Genomic DNA, 6,493 nt, shown 5'->3' with positions numbered 1-6,493 from the left:
GTTGTGTAACATCAAACTTAACAATTGTGACTGCAGTGTGTATTCAAACTAGACAAAGAGATGCCTGTGCTCCAACAGCTAGGGCAGAGTTTATTATAATGCACAAAGACTGTGTGTACATGACTAACAAATATATTAATACCTTCAAAAGGGCAGGAATCTGGTGTGCTTGATGCTGTTGATGGAGCATCTTCTGTGAAATAGATATCAGTGGATTTATTTAGAGGTGTTTCTCCAAAGTACATATATTAATATGCATTACTCAGCAGATATGATAATCTTCGCACTGAAATAATGATTCATTTATATTGAGAATGTAGAACAGTACATAAGGACACACATACAGGATGATATGCAGAAAAAAACATTGTAAAAGCAGATATAAGATAGCAAAATGAACACAGCACAAACTGACATATTCAGATACATAATGATGTTATAATCCTATATAATAAAGTTGAAGTGTCTCTGCGTCCAGTCCCTGTGTCCATGGGATTGCGCTACTGCACATGTGCCCCACGGACCGTCGTTACATATGTTCTAGCGCCCGTTAATTTAACGAGTTTTATGTCTAGTTAATATATAATTATGCCCCTAATTACACACAACTGTTAATATATTGCATTTGGAAAAGTTTATGGGAGATCGTAATAACATTTTTATAATATTTAACACAAGTGTACATTTGTCTGTACACTGATCTTACATATTACACTAATTTCAGTTCTTATTCATAATGGTCATCATTCTAAATAATCCATGTCATTACAAACACCCAACACAACTCAAAACACAAGCACACCTACATCAGGCCCTCTAGTATTTGCCACAACCCTATTTAACTGTCTAATCCTGCACACATTTTTTAAATTCTCATCCCAGCCACATCAACGAAACAATGTGAATATCGTTGCGCAGCTTCGCATAAGTGCGCATTTTAATAAGCGTTTATATTACGCCAGGAATAGACAGTCGTAAAAAATATAGTGCTGGTTTCCTAGCGCACGATTGCACCCGTATGGACGTAGATGTGTGACAAACTGCACTTTAGCCACGCCCCCAGTCACGCCCCTCTTCACCATGGCTTAGTTTGCGACATCATTGCCCAAACGTTTGCGCAATGTGCATAAACAAAACCAGTGCAAAAGCTCTGTTGAATGCGCAATATCACGCAAATATACTTGCGATCGTGCTCCTGATGGCGCAGTCACTATTTTGCGTACAATTCTGCGCCGCGCTGCATTAATAAATGAGCCCCAGAGTGTCATATGTGAAAATTCATTTGTACTATTTTCATTTGGGCGTCTCTGTATGCCACCTAGTTTGGTAAATATTTTCATATCAGGCATCAAACTGTTCAGTACACCCCTGGCGTTCATATTTAGGATGACTTTTGCTGGTATGTTACAAAATGTGGGGTATATAATGGTGTAAAATGCAAGCTTTGTGACTATTTTCAGAAATTTCATAAAAAGCGTTATGTTTAGCATTGCTTTGCGGTTTGGTAGTTTGCAGTAGAAAGATGTAATTACTTGCTTTAGATCCATCTGAATATGTACTTTCGGAAAATATATGGGTTTCTAGGGTCTCCATACTGTTAGGGGGTCTTATGGTGCATAATGCACATACCAGGTGCTTGTATTGTAGCAGTCAGAGTGTCATACGTGAAAATTCATATGTACTATTTTCATTTGGGGGTCTCTGTTTGCCACCTAGGTTTGTAAATCTTTTTATATGAGGCATCAAACTGTTCAGTACACCCCTGGTGTTCATATTTAAAATGACTTTTGCTGGTACATTACAAAATGTGGGGTATATAATGGGGTAAAATGCAAGCTTTGTGACTATTTTCAGAAATTCCATAAAAACCGTTATGTGTAGCATAGCTTTGCGATTTAGTAGTTTGTAGTAGAAAGATGTCTTTACCTGCTTTAGATTCGTCAGACTGTGTACTTTCGGAAAATATATGGTTTTCTATGGTCTCCATACTGTTAGGGGCTCTCATTGGGTGCTTATGTTGTAGTAGCCAGAGTGTCATACGTGAAAATTCATTTACCCTATCTGGATTTCGGGTCTCTGTATGCCACATAGTTTGGTAAATCTATGTTTATTGGGTGTCAAACTGTTTAGTAGACCCCCCCCCAGCATCCATATTTAGGATGCCTTATGCTGGTAATAATACATGGACGATACAATGCTGGAAAGTTGAAGCTTTGAGGCAATTTTCAGGTATTTCACCAAAACTGCCATTTTTGGGAAAGCCTTGCGACTCAGTAGTTTGGAGCAGAAAGGCATGGGTACCAATTTTAGATTCAGTAGAATGTGTCCTTTCCAAAAATATATGGTTTTGGGGGGTAAACGTATATTTCTGTGTTTTTACCCCCACAAAAAATGCAGTAAATGTGTTGATTTTTCATTAGCTAACTTCATTTTGGGGCCTCTAAATGCCAGATACTTTGCTAAACCTATGAACAATGGGCACCAAACTGTTTGGAGGAACCCTGGCAATCATATTTAGGGTGTTTTTTCTTGGTACGTAATGATACATGGGTGATATGGTGCTGGGAAGTTGAAGGTTTGAGGCAATTTTCAGATATTTCACCAAAACTGACAATTTTGGGAAAGCCTTGCGACTCAGTAGTTTGTAGCAGAAAGGCATGGGTACCACATTTTAGATTCGGTAGAATGTGTCCTTTCCAAAAATATATGGTTTTGGGGGTAAACGTATATTTCTGTGTTTTTACCCCACAAAAAATGCAGTAAATGTGTTGATTTTTCTGTAGCTGATATATTATTCAAATTGCAGATGAGTGATTGCTCACCAAAGTTAATCACATCTCAAAGGAGATAATTAACGGATTAAAATACAACTGTCACTTAAATTAAAGTGCACTTAAATATGGAGTGTGAGGATTGTCTGAACAGAAACCAGGTCTGGGGATACTGAGCAAAGTACCCCATCTATTGCCTACTTTGCAAAACATTGCTTTCTAGATTTATGGATGACTAATTTAGCTAAAGCCAGGAGCAAGTTTGAGAGAAGGTCTTTCTCTTGATTGTCCCGGGATACTGGGCGTCCAAAAATATAAACATGAGGGGAAAAGTGTAACCAGAACTGCAGGTAACGCTTCCTCAAAAGAGCCAATAGAGGTTGCAGTCTGGCACACGTAAAATAAGCATGAAACACAGACTCTCCTTTGCTGCAGAATGGACAAGCAGCTGGGGAGTCTGTAAAATGAGCTAAATACTCTCCAGTGCTCAATGCACCATGCAGCACCTTCCAACTCAAGTCTCCAGTGGGTCTAGGCACCAAACTGGAATAAAGAGCTCGCCACTGAGGTCTTTCACCCTCATTAAGCACATGTCTCCAGATGGTATCATAGCGGGAGATGAGGGCAAGGAAGTGTACAGTGTGAAGCATTAGAGAGTACAACAGCTTTCTTGGCTCAAGTTGGGGTAAGGAGGTGCTTGGGGGGAATGACGGGTTTTAGGTGCTATTATTATGTCTGGAGGTGAGGAGTTCCAAGGTGGACGTGGCTCTCCAGAATGTAAAACCCCATCAATGAAGGTGTGAGAATCAGCAGAGATTGTGTCCTTGATTTCCTTGAGCAGACGGTGTGGAACCCTAGTGGTGAGGAATCCCATTGCATAACTGCTTCAGAGTCCACCCAATCTGATTTCTCAAAATCCAGGAGATCTCCAACTCTGGTTAACCGAGCCTGGCAAAGGCGACGGCAGATGCTGATGGATTCCAACATCCTAGTCTTAAAAGATGGATTGTAAAGTAGGGGTTCATTTAGAATGTCTTCCCCATCAATGGCTCCTTGCCTTAACACGGGACCATGCTCCAGGTCTTTAGAGTGTATTGGTAGTAAGCCGGTAGGGGAGAAAGGTTTCTTATGAAACCCTCAGGTTCAATGATAAACAATTGCCAGTCATATCCCATATTTCGTACCTGGCAATAAAAACTCGATGCTAGAAGGATCTGCATACAAGTGGAGAAGGATCTGCATACAAGTATCTCTGTATTTGCTGGAGACGGAAGGTGTGTACTTGAGAACGTAAACACACGACTCCCTGCCCTCCCTCTTGCAACGGGAGGCTTGAGACACCTGCAGAAACCCAATGCTTTCCTATCCAGAGAAAGTCCAGTAACCTTCTCTGGATCTTAGCAATGAATTCTTGGGTTGGGCTAAGACATATCAGCCGGCACCAGATCTGAGAGGCCACCAGCTGATTAATCACCAAAGCCCTCCCCCTCATAGAAAGTACTTTAGCAAAACCCTTCCACTTTCCAAGGCAGGTTAGAACACGCTCCTCAAGTTCAATGAAATTCTATGAGACAGGATACTCCTCAGCTGATAGGTAGATGCCTAAATACTTAATGATATTACTCTCCCACGAGATGTCACGAAAAGCAGGAGGCAGGAAATCTACCTGTACAGAACCCTCCAGAAGGCCTGAGCTCTTGGACCAGTTTATCCGGGCAGATGAGGCAGCAGCGTAGACTTCTTGACACTCTTGTGCCCGCTCAAGATCAACTAGGTTCTGGGCCACAAGAATTACATCATCTGCATAGGCTGAGAGAACCACCCTCATGGCGGGTTCTTTGAGCACCAGTCCCGTGAGCCTTTTCCTTAAGAGACACAGGAAGGGCTCAATGGCCAGCGAGTACAGTTGTCCCAACAAGGGGCATCCTTGCCGAACTCCTTATCCAAAGGCCAGAGGGGCAGTCAGAGACCAGTTGATTTTAACTAAACACTCTGCAGAGGCATACATTGTTTTCAGGTAGCCCACAAACTGTGGGCCAAAGCTATAGGCTTGCAGAGTGCCTATAAGATATTGGTGATCCACCCTGTCAAATGCCTTCTCTTGATCCAGAGAGAGAAAAGCGATAGACCGGTCCTTCTCGCAAAATGTAGTAAGTCTTGGATTAAAAAGACATTATCAAAAATTGTCCGACCGGGGACTGTATAGGACTAGTCAAGATGAATCACCTCTGCCAGCACAGATTTGAGCCTGAGTGAGATAGCTTTGGCCACAATCTTATAGTCTGTGCTGAGCAGTGAGACTGGTCTCCAGTTCTTAATAAGACGGAGATCCCCCTTCTTAGGAAGTAGTGATAACACTGCTCGACGACACGAAAGTGGCAACTCACCTTTCTTGAAGACCTCAGTTAGGACCCTATGGAAATCAGGGCCCAGAGTATCCCAGAAGAACTGGAAGAACTCTATGGTCAGTCCGTCAAGCGCAGGAGATTTATTGTGGGGCATTAAACGGAGTGCTTGAGAGAGTTCCTCTAGAGTGATTGGTGTTTCCAACCTCTCTTTTCTCCTCTCACTGACCACTGGAAGCCCATCCCATAGCTCCTCACAGGCATCTGGAGAGATGGGATCTGGAGAAAAAAGGTTTTGATAGAAGGACTGGGCTCTGTCCCGGATAGCCTCCGGATCCTCAAGGGGGGTTCCATCCTCCGCAAAAAGGCATGTGATGTGTTTTCGGTTCCCCTTCTTCTTCTCCAGAGCATAGAAGAATCGCGAACCACGATCCATATCACAAAGTAACTGCATCCGGCTTCGCACAAAGGCACCACAAGCCTGTCGTTGTTCCATGTTATGCAGCGCTTCTTTCCTTTCTAGATATTTACACTGAAGGGCTTGGTCTTCAGAGCCTGATAGCCTTTGCTCAAGATCAAGCACCTCCCCATTCAGTGCCTCAATCTCTGCATTGCGCTGCCCGCTCACACTTTTTGTATACTCTTGACAAAAGAGCTTTAGGTGAACCTTGCCTACATCCCACCACTTGTTCAATGTGGCAAATTCATCCTGAAAGGCCCTCCAGCCTCTCCATGTATCCCGGACTGACTTTGCTAAACCCTCATCTTCTAATAAACTGTTGTTAAAGTACCAGTAAGCAGCTTTTGGCAGAGATGGTGCGATTGACATTCTCAGGGATACACAATTGTGGTCTGAGCATGGTGCCAATCTAATGGTGCTCGACTGGGCTCATGACAATAAAGCTCGATATATATATCCTATCAATCCGGGATTGAGAAACAAGACCATCTCTCACCCTGACATGGGTAAAGGCAACCATCTCTGGGTTCTGTTCTCTCCAGACATCAACCAAGGAGAAATGAGCAATTCGTTCTCGCAAAACTGACTCAGACGAGTCCCTTTTCTTGGGTACATTGCAATCTCGGGCATCAAGGGTGTAATTAAAATCACCCCCTATAATCAAGGCTTCGTCAGAGTCAATGGTCTCCATGTAGGCTGACAAACTTTCAAAGAACCGTGCCCTCTCTGGTCTGGTAGTAGGAGCATACACATTCATTAGATTATATGTTCTACCTGACTCCCGGACCCAAAGATGCAATAGACGGCCAGGGATGACAGAGGTAGCACTCAGGACCTCTGGCTGGAAGGAATCTGAGAAAAGGGTCACCACCCCACATGATGTCCAAGTGAGGTGATTCAAAAAGACCCTTCCCTTC

The sequence above is a fragment of the Xenopus laevis genome, chromosome 8S (assembly GCF_017654675.1).
Source record: "Xenopus laevis strain J_2021 chromosome 8S, Xenopus_laevis_v10.1, whole genome shotgun sequence".
Taxonomy (NCBI): domain Eukaryota; kingdom Metazoa; phylum Chordata; class Amphibia; order Anura; family Pipidae; genus Xenopus; species Xenopus laevis.
The sequence above is the reverse complement of the archived record's forward strand: the minus strand, read 5'-3'. Positions refer to the sequence as shown.